Genomic DNA, 13,265 nt, shown 5'->3' with positions numbered 1-13,265 from the left:
TCCGCGTCAACACTTTTCATAAACAACAACATGTATGTCAAATGAAATCAAAATGTGGCCTTATTCTTTACAAGTCACCATTATTCCAAATTTTTCCGGATACGCGAAAACACGGGATATAACAGTAGTGGAAGTGCTAATGTGGATTATGGAAGGACTTCTAGTGGGCATGCATATTCTTCTTCTTGTAGTAATTCCTTTCCGAAGCAAAGTGGCATGAGTGGGAATGTGAGTACTAGTTGGGGTCATCGTATACAAAAGAAGGCGGTCCCAAAGAGGCTATTCATGGAGACCAAGGTGAACATTGGTAGTAGTGAGGTATTTCGCATGCTTGATGATGATTGTTACACAAATTTCATCACCCCTCATGCGGTTGAAGTGTTAAGGTTACCTTGTGTGATCCGGCGAAATCCTTATTATGATGAGGGAGGATATTGGGTAAATAGGAGGGTGATGGTATCCATTTCACTTGGCGAGTACCAAGAGGAGGTTTGGTGTGATGTTTTTCCAATGGATAATTGTCATGTATGTTTAGGAGTCTCTTGGTTCCAAAGGCATGGAATCCCACATGAACAAGATTGGCATCGATTTGTAGTGGACAAGAAAGGGAAATTTCTCTTTCCATGCATACTTACTAGGAAGAGTCCAAGTGAAAAAGTGCGAGATACCCATGTGAAATGGCCTACCTTGGCTAAGGAAGCTAGTGGAGAAGAATATGAGAAATGGGAGTCCATAATAGATGAAATCTTCGCTAGCTACAACTATTCACAAGATATGAAGATGGACTTAGCCGTTCAAACTTTTGACTCAAAGCTTGTCAAATATTGGGAGTATGTGAAATGTTGTGGGAGACAAGTGAGGAGTCCCATCAAGAATTGGGAGGACATGAAAAGGATATTGAGAAGCCAATATCCCAAGCCACATGTAAGAAGAAATAAATCTTTGAGGGGTACCTCTTTTGAGAGAACCCCATGCTTGAAGGCAAGGACGGCGGCCACAACCATTCCTTCCATTGGTCAAAGGAGCTTGCATGAACACCAAGGTAAGATCACTTATCCTTATACTTCTACATCTTTGTGTGATTTTAATGTCAAGTCAAGCATGAAAGTTAGTTTACCTTGCGTTAAGCCTAATGCTTTTTTGCCGTGTATTGGTAATGCCATTGTTGAAAGTGTCCCCACACTAGTTGATCCTATTGATGACCGAATTGATCCTTCTTGTAAGGTCGATTTGTGTCCACCTAGTGTTGACACTTGTGCTTTGAATGATAGTGCATTATCGAATGAAGGTGCTCAAACACTAGTTGATCCTTTAGATGACAAAATTGATTCGTCTTGCAAGATCGATTTGTGTCCACCTAGTGTTGACACTTGTGAATTGATTGGTAGTACAATGTCATGTTAGTGATCCTTGCGAGTTTGACATACTACCAACTAGTGTTGATCAACTTTCTTGTAATGATAATTCACTACTTGAGGATTCTTGTGATGTGTTTAATGTACCTCTAGTTAGTGATAATGTTGATATAGTTGGTCAATTGAAAGAATGTGACATCGCACCCTTGTTTGTTTCAAGTCAAAATGGGTCTCTTGATCGTACTTTAGTGTCATGTGATAAGACCCCAATTTGTAGTGGTAATGTGTGTCATGTAGATAGTCATGTGAGCAAAAATACATTGAAAGACGACATTGGTTCTTTTGAGAGTGAAATGACATGCTTTGAATCCTCATTGTTCATGTATTACTCTCTTGTAAAGGATAATGTTTTATTTGAGGATGATATGACTATTGAGAGTGATGAACCTAGTGGGGTGTTTGGTAATGTTGAACGTTTAGTTTACTTTGGAGACTATAATGTTATATGTAACCCACTATGGGATGAAGACACTCTTTCCCATGATGGAGATCTTCCTTTGAGGAATTGTGATCCATTTGTGGGGAAGGGAAGTGTTACAAAGGAAGGTAATTCTTGTCTAGAAATTGCAAAGTCTTCCTTTCATGTTCAACTTCATAGTAACCCCTTGGATAATCTTGTCCTTGAACCGTATGGTGAGGTTACATTAGGGAGTGATATTGATGAGGAAGTTATTTTACGTGATACCTTTCTTTATTACTTGTTTGCATATGATGACATTCTTGAGCAAGCATATAGGAAGTGCATCTTATGTGGGAGAAGGCTCTTATGATCTAGCCGATTGTGTTCTTAACCATACTAGATGGATGTTCATCCCCTTTGATCCGGGTGACACCTTGTGTGATTTGAGAGCACTATCTTGGGGGAGTCTTTGTTTGAAAAATGAGAGTGTTCTTGTTTGGACATTATGCTACATGTCAAATAGAACCTATGTCGAGTTGCATACTTCGTATTTTGAATCCATTGGTTTTATTACGTCATGAACCTTGGAGGAATCAACTTCTTGATACCTCATGTGTGCAAATGTTAGTCATGATTGTCATAGATGTGTGGTTGTACCACAAGTTTGTTCATCCTTGGCATGAATATGTACTTATGGCGTTGTGTGCTAACCCTCAATCCTTGAGGAGTATGTTTTTGTTTGTCTCCCTTATGGTTTTGCAAGGTTTAGATTCGAGGACGAATCCTTTTCAAGAAGGGGAGAATGATGCAAGATGAGTTTCCTCAAGGACACTTAAAGGACCGTCTCGTGGAGCCAAAGTTTGGATGATAGCATGGCGAGGACGGATCGGAGATGGAAGAGCATTAAAGTGACGAACGAGCAAGGAAGGCTATGTTTGCGAGAGGCCACATTCGCAAATTCAAGAATTTCATTTCCACAAGGCTAGCCAAACAAGGCCCTTGCCTCATTAATGGCATTTATGTAATAAAGTAGTGTCTTCTTTATTTCATTAGTATAAATAGCTAGTCTTTTATTTCATTAGGGGATTTTTGATGAATTGATAAATTGATGAGTGATTTTGAGAGTTATCTCTAGAGAGAGAAACTTGTGAGAGAGGCCATGGATGACTCTTGTTGAATCTTTGATTGTTGAGAGGTTGGTTGCTTGGGAATTCAATTCCCTTGAGGTCAACTTAAGAGTTTGGTGCTAATTAGTTGTGTAATTAGGAGGTCAAGACTTTAATATAGTTTTGGTTGCTTAATTCTCTCTAATCTTGTGTCTATCTTTCTATCCCTTTTACTTTCCTTGTTAATTTATTGCTTCCGCGTATCCGTTATTGTATCAAAAATTGTCCAGAGAGAAACTCGAACATGTGGTCTGTATCGTCATCAATGCCTACAAAACTCCAAAAGGCAAAGGGAAGTATAGTGGAAATTATGTACTCCCTGCAAATGGATCTAGTAAACTAAGAAGAGAAATAAGAAAAGCTAGCCAGAGATGTTTCATGGTCTTAGGGAACATGTTCTTACTATAAGCCAAGAGAATCAAACACTAGAATGGGAGAACCAAGAGATTGGATCTACTATCACAACTATGAAAGACGAAGTTGAGAAATCTAAGAGGGACCAAAAAAGTTCACTCAAAACAATCAAGAAGAAACGGTGGTTGAATATGACAAAAAACAATCCTTACTAGAAGAGCTAGAGAAAGTAAACGAAAAAAAGAGTCTCCCGATTCAATAAATAATCAGAATACAAGAACTTGTGTGTATCCATCTCACACAATTGTAAAAGCCCTTAACATCCATATTTAACAGAAGTTAGGGTAACTCAGAAAAGCAAGAAACACCCTAAAAGGAGAAGAGATATTGGAACCGAGTCTACACTAGAGGGCACAGAACAAACCAAAGAATGCCCAAGTCAATTGCAATTTAGAAGAAAGGGACCCGAGAAAGATCGGGTCCTTAAAAACAATCATTGATGAAAATAAATAGGCTTGAGTGAGAGGATGCAGGAACATGTGTGGATGGTCTATACACATGGAAATAAAAGGAATAAATCCTCTCACCAAAGGCCTAGTGTAAAGGGAGATTGGAAACTGCGCAACATCCACCCCCATAAAAAAGAAAGGAGATCAATCTTGATAGAGACACATCATATAAATGCAAGCACCATGATCTATCTTCCCTAATATCATTGCTGGGAACCTAGTATAATGAAATGGAGATAAAGCATGAGGATGAGCTGTGAAGAAACAACCATAAAAGTCATCTCGATGTGTTATGTCCCGCGTTTTGGCATAATGGGAATTCGTGGAAATAATTAAGACTTCTATGTTATAAGGCCATGTTTTTTATTTTAGTTAATATGTCTATGTTGTTTATGAAAATATTAGTGTGAAAATATGGAGGAAGTCCAAGGGGCAAAATTGGGATTTCGGAAATTAGTTTCGGGAATTTTAAAACGAGAGTTTTAATGATTTGGGCTTAACAAAAATTTAAGAGAAATGAGGCCCAAAATGTTAAGGGTGGCCGGCCATGTCTTTGGCCCAAACCCATAACAAGTTGTCATGTGATTAGCATGTGACAACTTAATAAAGAGAGTACTATATATTGCTAGCCTTAGAACATTCAAGAAAAAGAAGCAAATCATAAATTGAAGAACACCCAAGAGAGAGGGTTTCGGCCAACATAAGAAAGAAAGAAAAAAAAAATTCTAGCTTTGATCTTAATCCAAAAATCTTGTCCTTCTTGTATTGTAGTAAGTTCAAGACGCTCTCCGACGTGATACAATTAGTTTGGCGGAAGAATCACATTTGCGGCAAATCGTAACCTTAAGAGAAAGGTAAGATTTCTATGTTTTGATGTTATGAAATAGGTATATATGTAATAGTGATTGAAGTTTCATGAAAAATATGGGATTGTGTTGTGTTGTGCATGGCCGTGTGTGTGTGGGTGGAAGGTGTTGGCCGTGTACCACATAGGGAGGAGGAGAAGTGGATTCAAGTTTGTTTGGATTGATTAGTTGTATTGTGGTGACTTCTTGTGATGCAAATGAAGGTTTAATGAATTGAATTGGCATTGAAATTTCTTGTATGTAATTATGAGAAATTATGTGAATTCTATATGATTTTTATATAATTATAGAAGTGAGATTCTAAATGTGAATTATGGTCGTTGTTAATGAATTTGGATGAAAATAATGCGAGTTGGTAGTCTGTCACATTTGTTGAAGTTTTGGATAGAATATGGAAATTGGCGGCATACTTGAATTCATGTATATCGCTTGGAATATTATTGGAATGTGTTTGAATAACTTTGAATGAGTAAATGAAAGTGATAATGTGGATGTTAGTTTGATGTTGTGAAGTTTGGATGAAAGTTGTTGATTTATGTAGAAAGAGAGAATATTGACGTTAGAGTGATTTTTGTTATGACTTGTGATGTTTGTGATATTGTGGGTTGTTGTGTTGATGTATATTGAGCCGAGCTAAGTCTCGGGGGTGTTATATATATAGGGGAAGTGCTTCCGAAATTTCGGTTGACAAAAATGAAATTAAGTGAATTCTTAAGCCTTGAAATCCCTAAATGGTAACTTTGACCATTTGCAGATTCTGAGCGAAACGGGACTTGAGTTTTGGGCGAGCGTAAGACGTATATAAGGTATGTAAGGCTACCCACTCCTTCTTTTGGCATGTCTTAAGTATCGTAGGTTGATATCGGAGCCCCGGGGGCAATTCTGTTCCTTGAAATCCGAATTAGAAATCGAGCACTATTCATTCAATTGAATTGAACCTTAAAGTCCTTCTTTTGCTTGCAAAGTAATTAGATGTCCGAAAATTATGCAAATGTAATCAAATCGCTTCGGATCTTCCATGCATGATTCCATAGACCCTAAATGTTCGTGGTTCATGTCCGTCACTTCGACTTGACCCGCGGTGGCCTGCTAGCATCGAGACTTCCTTGTTGCTCTATTATTCTCGTTTTTGTATAATGTCAGCAAAACACTTTTGTTTATGAGTTTGGCTATCATAAAATAATGTTTTGACTGCCACAGTATTCTAGATTATATTTTGAACCATAAATACTATGTTGGAAATATTTTGTGAAACGAACCCCGTATTGACTAACTATTCGAACTAGTTGACTAATGAATTAGCATATGATATTATCAAGTTTCAAAAGATGTTTCGACCTATAAATTGCATTGTTTGCTCACGACTCCGCTCGTGCCCTTATTATGACTTCGTTCACCGGTTCCCGGGCCGGTTATGATTCGTGCGTACTATGATAAATTCGGCCGTATGCTGTGTTACGGTTCCCGAGACCTCGTCATAGGGCCGGGTTCCGTTTGGTGTTGTGCTGTGATATGGCTGGTGATATGTTATGATGATATGTATGCTCGGGGATGTACGGAGATTTGAACCTTCTGGTGTTATGCTGTGTGTGGCACCAGTGTCGGAGTGGTGACCACGTTCCTGAGCTTTGCATGATTTTGTTTGCATTATGTATACATGATTTTGATATAGATTCTGATATACTGTTCAGTATTCCCCCTTTTGTATCCTGTTTATTTTCAGTTGTGGCTCATGTTTCTGTACTCTATGCTTTACATACTCAGTACATCTTTCGTACTGACCCCCTTTCTTCGGGGGCTGCGTTTCATGCCCGCAGATACAGACACAGGTGATCCTCCACTGTAGGCTCCACTTTCTGCTATTTCAGAGTACTCCCTTTTTATCCGGAGTCCACTTTTGGTACATTGACCCTTTTGCTATGTATATATTTCTATAGATCTGACTATTTGGGTACGGCGGGGCCCTGTCCCGTCATATGATTCTGTCGGTCTGTTTAGAGGTCTGTGGACATGTCTGTGGGTTAGGGTCTTTCTGTATGGATGTGTGTACATGTCGTGTTTGGGCGATCCCATACGCCGAGGCGGCCGGTCCACATATGTTTATACGTTGCTTTGTTAGCCCTGTGTGGCCTTTGTTGGTGTTTGCTGTGTACAGGGTTATTCTGGATAGTCCGAAAAACAAAGGAGACTCTGCCGAAATTTTCTGGGGATTATCTAAATTTGTAAATACAGCCTTGTCGGCTTCTGCTATATACTTGAATGCATTTGATAGATGGGTTTGGGTGCCCAGATCGGGCACTAGTCACGGCCTACGGGGTTGGGTCGTGACAAAAGTGGTATCAGAGCGGTTTGTCCTCGGAATGTCTACAGGCCGTGTCTCGTAGAGTCTTGTTTATCGGTGTGTTGTGCACCACATCTATAAATAGGAGGCTACAGGGCATTTAGGGTGTTACTTTTCTTTAGAATCTTAGATCGTGCGTTAGAGCCGTGCTATTAGGATGATTTTGATCTGATTAGTTATTGTGTTTGCAGTGATGCCTCCGAAGAAGGCAACGGCGGCCCAGAAGGGAAAGGCAGGGATGGCAGGGACTAGTCAGGCACAACGAGTTACCCGGGCTCGTGTTTATGATTTTCCCGAGGTTGTGCCCCATTCAGAGGGATCCGCTACACCACCGGCGGAGCCTGGAGCAGGTCCATCAGCAGCTCCAGGGGCCTGAGTACCCGCACCCGAGCCTCCAGCTCCTCAGCCAGGGGCGGAGGACAGGACACTGAGAGAGGCTGTGCAGTTATTGACCACTCTGGTAGCGGGACAGGCTCGCAGACGCGGGCGGAGAGATGATGATGATGACGACAGGCGTGACAGCCTGAGGGTTCGAGATTTTCTATTATGTGGCCCTCCAGAGTTTTACGGGTCTAAGCCCGACGAGGACCCCCATGACTTTATTCGGGGGATGCGGCGCTCACTAGACTTGGTCAGGGCTTCAGAGACTGAGTCTGTTGAGTTGGCTTCGCATAGACTACGGGATGTTGCTGCTCACTGGTATGAGTCCTGGGAGCTATCCAGGGGTGAGGGTGCTACCCCAGCTACTTGGGAAGAGTTCGTTACTGCTTTCACTCACCACATTTTGCCCCCAGAGTTACGGCGGGCGCGGGTTGACCGATTTTTGCATCTGCAGCAGAGGGGTCGGAGCGTCCGTGAGTATAATATAGAGTTTGATTCTTGGCCCGGTATGCACTTGCCATAGTAGCAGATATGGCCGATCGGATGCACAGATACGTGATGGGGTTAGACCGCTATTTGATAGATGGTTGTATGGCGGTGGCATTGCAGGCAGACATGGATATTGCCCGACTACAGGCTTATGCCCTGGGTATGGAGGAGCGACATAGAGCTGATTATTCCAGCAGAGATCGGGATAGGAGGCCGCCCAAGAGGGCTAGATTCGCAGGTTATTCTGGAGATTCTCGAGGCGGACAGCCTCAGCAGCAGCATTCAGGCAGACATCCTCCTCCGTCAGGCCGGGGTACACAGCCAGCCGGTAGGAGATTTGACAGTGCAGGACAGTCTGGGGCTGGTCAGAGCTCCAGAGCATCAGGTTCACAGGTATCCAGAGGTCCCAGTCAGCCCAGACCACCCAGGCCCCGTTGTTCCCATTGCGGGAAGTCGCACCCGGGAGAGTATTATCGACTTACTGGAGCCTGTTTTTCATGCGGCGGTCAGGGCCATATTATGCGAGATTGTCCGTTGGCGAGCGGTTCTGGTAATGTAGCTCAGCCGACGGGATCAGCCGCCGGTTCATCATCTGCTCCATCAGTTGCACGACCTGCGAGGCGAGGTATGCCTGCACCGGCGGGACGCGGTCGAGGTCGTGGCAGTGCTTCAGGTTCTAGCGGTCCCTCGAACCGCATATATGCATTAGCCAGTCGCCAGGACCAGGAGGCTTCACCGAATGTCGTCACAGGTACATTACTGGTTTTCTCCAGATCTGTATATGCACTGATTGATCCTGGTTCTACTTTATCATATATTTCCCCGCTCGTTGCTAGTAAAATTTGGATAGTGTCTGAGCCTATAGAGCCATTTGAGGTCGCTCCACCGGTCGGGGATTGTATTATAGCGAGGCAGGTATATAGGGATTGTTCTGTGACTATATGTGATCGCTACACTAAAGCTGATTTGATAGAATTAGATATGCTGGAATTCGATGTCATTATGGGTATGGACTGGTTAGCTTCCTGTTATGCTAATGTTGACTGCCAGAAAAAGGTAGTCCATTTTCAGTTTCCAGGGGAACCAGTTATAGAGTGGTTCGGGTCTACAGCATCGCCGAGGGGTAAGTTTATTTCGTACCTCAAGGCTAAGAAGATGATTCAGAAAGGTTATATCTATCATTTGGTTCGTGTGCACGACACTACAGCCGAGACACCTACTCTTCAGTCTGTTCCGGTTGTTAGTGAGTTTCCAGATGTGTTTCGAGATGAGCTTCCGGGTCTTCCGCCTGAACGGGAGATAGATTTCACTATAGACTTATTGCCGGATACGCAGCCTATATCTATTCCTCCGTACAGAATGGCACCGGCTGAATTGAAGGAGTTGAAAGAGCAGCTGAAAGACTTGTTAGATAAAGGCTTTATTAGACCCAGTACATCACCCTGGGGAGCGCCGGTATTATTTGTAAGAAAGAAAGACGGGTCACTGCGCATGTGTATCGATTACCGGCAATTAAATAAGGTGACTATAAAGAATAAATATCCCCTACCACGGATTGATGATTTGTTTGATCAGTTGCAGGGTGCTAAATATTTTTCAAAGGTGGATCTGCGCTCAGGTTATCATCAGGTGCGAGTGCGAGAATCTGATATCCCAAAGACTGCTTTCAGGACCCGGTACGGGCATTATGAATTCAGAGTTATGTCTTTCAGGTTGACTAATGCTCCAGCAGTATTTATGGATCTGATGAATCGGGTATTTCGGCCTTTCCTGGACATGTTCGTGATTGTGTTTATCGATGATATTTTGATTTATTCACGATCAGCAGAGGAGCATTCGGATCATTTGAGGACAGTACTTGGCACCCTTCGGCAGCAAAAATTATATGCTAAATTTTCCAAATGTGAATTCTGGTTAACTTATGTGGCATTCTTGGGGCATGTTGTCGGAGCAGATGGTATTCGGGTCGATACGCAGAAGATTGAAGCTGTACAGAATTGACCCAGGCCTACTACACCGACAGAGGTACGCAGTTTTCTGGGGTTAGCCGGATATTATCGAAGGTTCGTGGAAAATGTTTCTTCTATAGCGGCACCACTGACGAAGCTTACTCAGAAAGCGGCGAAATTTCAGTGGACCGATGCCTGCGAGCGCAGCTTTCAGATGTTGAAAGAAACATTAATTACAGCTCCAGTTTTAGCTCTTCCAGAAGGATCAGACGGGTATGTTATCTATTGTGATGCCTCTGGTATTGAGATAGGCTGTGTATTGATGCAGCACGGTCGAGTCATAGCCTATGCTTCCCGGCAGCTCAGACCGCACGAGAAGAATTATCCCACTCATGATCTTGAGTTAGCCGCGGTGATTCATGCATTGAAGATTTGGCGGCATTATTTATATGGGGTCCACATTGATATTTATACGGACCATAAGAGTCTCCAGTATATTTTTAAACAGAAAGAACTAAATTTGCGGATACACTTAGCCGCAAGTCCATGGGCAGTTTAGCTGATGTACCATCTGATAAGAAAGACTTGGTTCGTGAAATTCATCAGTTGGCCAGCCTTGGAGTTCGTTTGGCGGATTCTGGAGATTCTAGGATTTCTGTTCATGTAGTTGCCGAATCATCTATTATAGCAGAGGTAAAGCAGCGTCAGTTTGAATATCCTATCCTGGTTCAGTACAGAGATGTGGCCCTTAATAAAGACAAGACTCCGTTTGAAATTTCACCTGAAGGGGTATTATTATATGAAGGCAGATTCTATTTTCCGGATGTTGCAGGCTTACGACGACAAATCATGGGCGAGGCGCATAATGCACGGTATTCTGTTCATCCTGGTTCCACTAAAATGTATCATGATCTCAGAAGTTTGTATTGGTGGGACGGTATGAAGAAAGATATTGCAGAGTTTATTAGTCAGTGCCTAAATTATCAGCAGGTTAAAATTGAACACCAGAAGCCCGGTGGGTTATTACAGGAAATGGAAATTCCAGCCTGGAAATGGGAAATGATTAATATGGATTTCGTTGTTGGGTTACCGCGCACTCTACGCAGGTACAATTCTATTTGGGTTATTGTTGACAGATTGACGAAATCAGCCCACTTTCTCCCAGTCCGGACTACTTATTCGGCTGAGGATTATGCTAGATTATATATCAGAGAGATAGTCAGACTTCACGGAGTCCCTGTATCTATTATTACTGACCGAGGTGCCCAGTTTACGGCAAAATTCTTGAGGTCATTTCAGGAGGGATTAGGGACTCAGGTGAGCCTCAGTACAGCTTTTCACCCTCAGTCCGACGGGCAGGCCGAGCGCACTATTCAGACGCTGGAAGATATGTTGCGGGCCTGCGTTATTGATTTTAGGGGTAGCTGGGATGATCATTTGCCGCTTATTGAATTTGCTTATAATAACAGTTATCACTCCAGCATTCAGATGTCACCGTACGAAGCTCTTTATGGCAGAAAATGCAGATCTCCTATTGGTTGGTTTGATGTGGGCGAAACAAGATTAATTGGACCAGATGTGATCCAGGAAGCAGTGGATAAAGTAAAACTTATTCGGGAGCGATTATTGGCTGCTCAGAGTCGGCAGAAAGTATATGCAGACAGACGACGTCGACCGTTAGAGTTTCCGATTGGCGACTGGGTATTTCTGAAGGTGTCGCCTATGAAGGGTGTTATGAGATTCGGTAAGAAGGGTAAGTTAAGCCCGCGGTATATTGGGCCGTATCGGATCATTCGGAAGATAGGCGAGGTCGCCTATGAGCTAGACTTACCATCCGATTTGGAGGTTGTACACCCGGTATTTCATGTGTCTATGCTGCGAAAATGTATTGGTGATCCTTCCAGAATATTCCCAATAGATGATATTCAAGTGACGGAGCAATTGTCTTATGAAGAGCAACCTATAACTATTCTGGATCGACAGGTAAGGAGACTGCGCACTAAAGAAGTGCCTTCTGTTAAAGTCCTATGGCGCAACAACAACCGAGAAGAGATGACCTGGGAGTCGGAGGAGGAGATGAGGAGGAAATATCCCCACTTGTTCCCTACACCCACAGGTAATCTAAACCTTTTGAACTTGTTGTATTAATCGATGTATGAATCATGTGTACTACTTATATGAGAGGGACTCCCCCGTTATTCTCATAAGACTTTATAAGAGTAATTTAACATTCGGGGACGAATGTTCTTAAGGGGGGGGGGGGGGGAGAATGTTATGTCCCGCGTTTTCGCATAATGGGAATTCGTGGAAATAATTAAGGCTTGTATGTTATAAGGCCATGTTTTTTATTTTAGTTAAAATGTCTATGTTGTTTATGAAAATATTAGTGTGAAAATATGGAGGAAGTCCAAGGGGAAAATTTGGGATTTCGGAAATTAGTTTCGGGAATTTTAAAACGAGAGTTTTAATGATTTGGGCTCAACAAAAATTTAAGAGAAATGAGGCCCAAAATGTTAAGGGTGGCCGGCCATGTCTTTGGCCCAAACCCATAACAAGTTGTCATGTGATTAGCATGTGACAACTTAATAAAGAGAGTACTATATATTGCTAGCCTTAGAACATTCAAGAAAAAGAAGCAAATCATAAATTGAAGAACACCCAAGAGAGAGGGTTTCGGCCAACATAAGAAAGAAAGAAAAAAAAAATTCTAGCTTTGATCTTAATCCAAAAATCTTGTCCTTCTTGTATTGTAGTAAGTTCAAGACGCTCTCCGACGTGATACAATTAGTTTGGCGGAAGAATCACATTTGCGGCAAATCGGAACCTTAAGAGAAAGGTAAGATTTCTATGTTTTGATGTTATGAAATAGGTATATATGTAATAGTGATTGAAGTTTCATGAAAAATATGGGATTGTGTTGTGTTGTGCATGGCCGTGTGTGTGTGGGTGGAAGGTGTTGGCCGTGTACCACATAGGGAGGAGGAGAAGTGGATTCAAGTTTGTTTGGATTGATTAGTTGTATTGTGGTGACTTCTTGTGATGCAAATGAAGGTTTAATGAATTGAATTGGCATTGAAATTTCTTGTATGTAATTATGAGAAATTATGTGAATTCTATATGATTTTTATATAATTATAGAAGTGAGATTCTAAATGTGAATTATGGTCGTTATTAATGAATTTGGATGAAAATAATGCGAGTTGGTAGTCTGTCGCATTTGTTGAAGTTTTGGATAGAATATGGAAATTGGCGGCATACTTGAATTCATGTATATCGCTTGGAATATTATTGGAATGTGTTTGAATAACTTTGAATGAGTAAATGAATGTGATAATGTGGATGTTAGTTTGATGTTATGAAGTTTGGATGAAAGTTGTTGATTTATGTAGAAAGAG

The sequence above is a fragment of the Lycium barbarum genome, chromosome 11, assembly GCF_019175385.1.
Source record: "Lycium barbarum isolate Lr01 chromosome 11, ASM1917538v2, whole genome shotgun sequence".
NCBI classification, from domain to species: Eukaryota; Viridiplantae; Streptophyta; class Magnoliopsida; order Solanales; family Solanaceae; genus Lycium; species Lycium barbarum.
The sequence above is the reverse complement of the archived record's forward strand: the minus strand, read 5'-3'. Positions refer to the sequence as shown.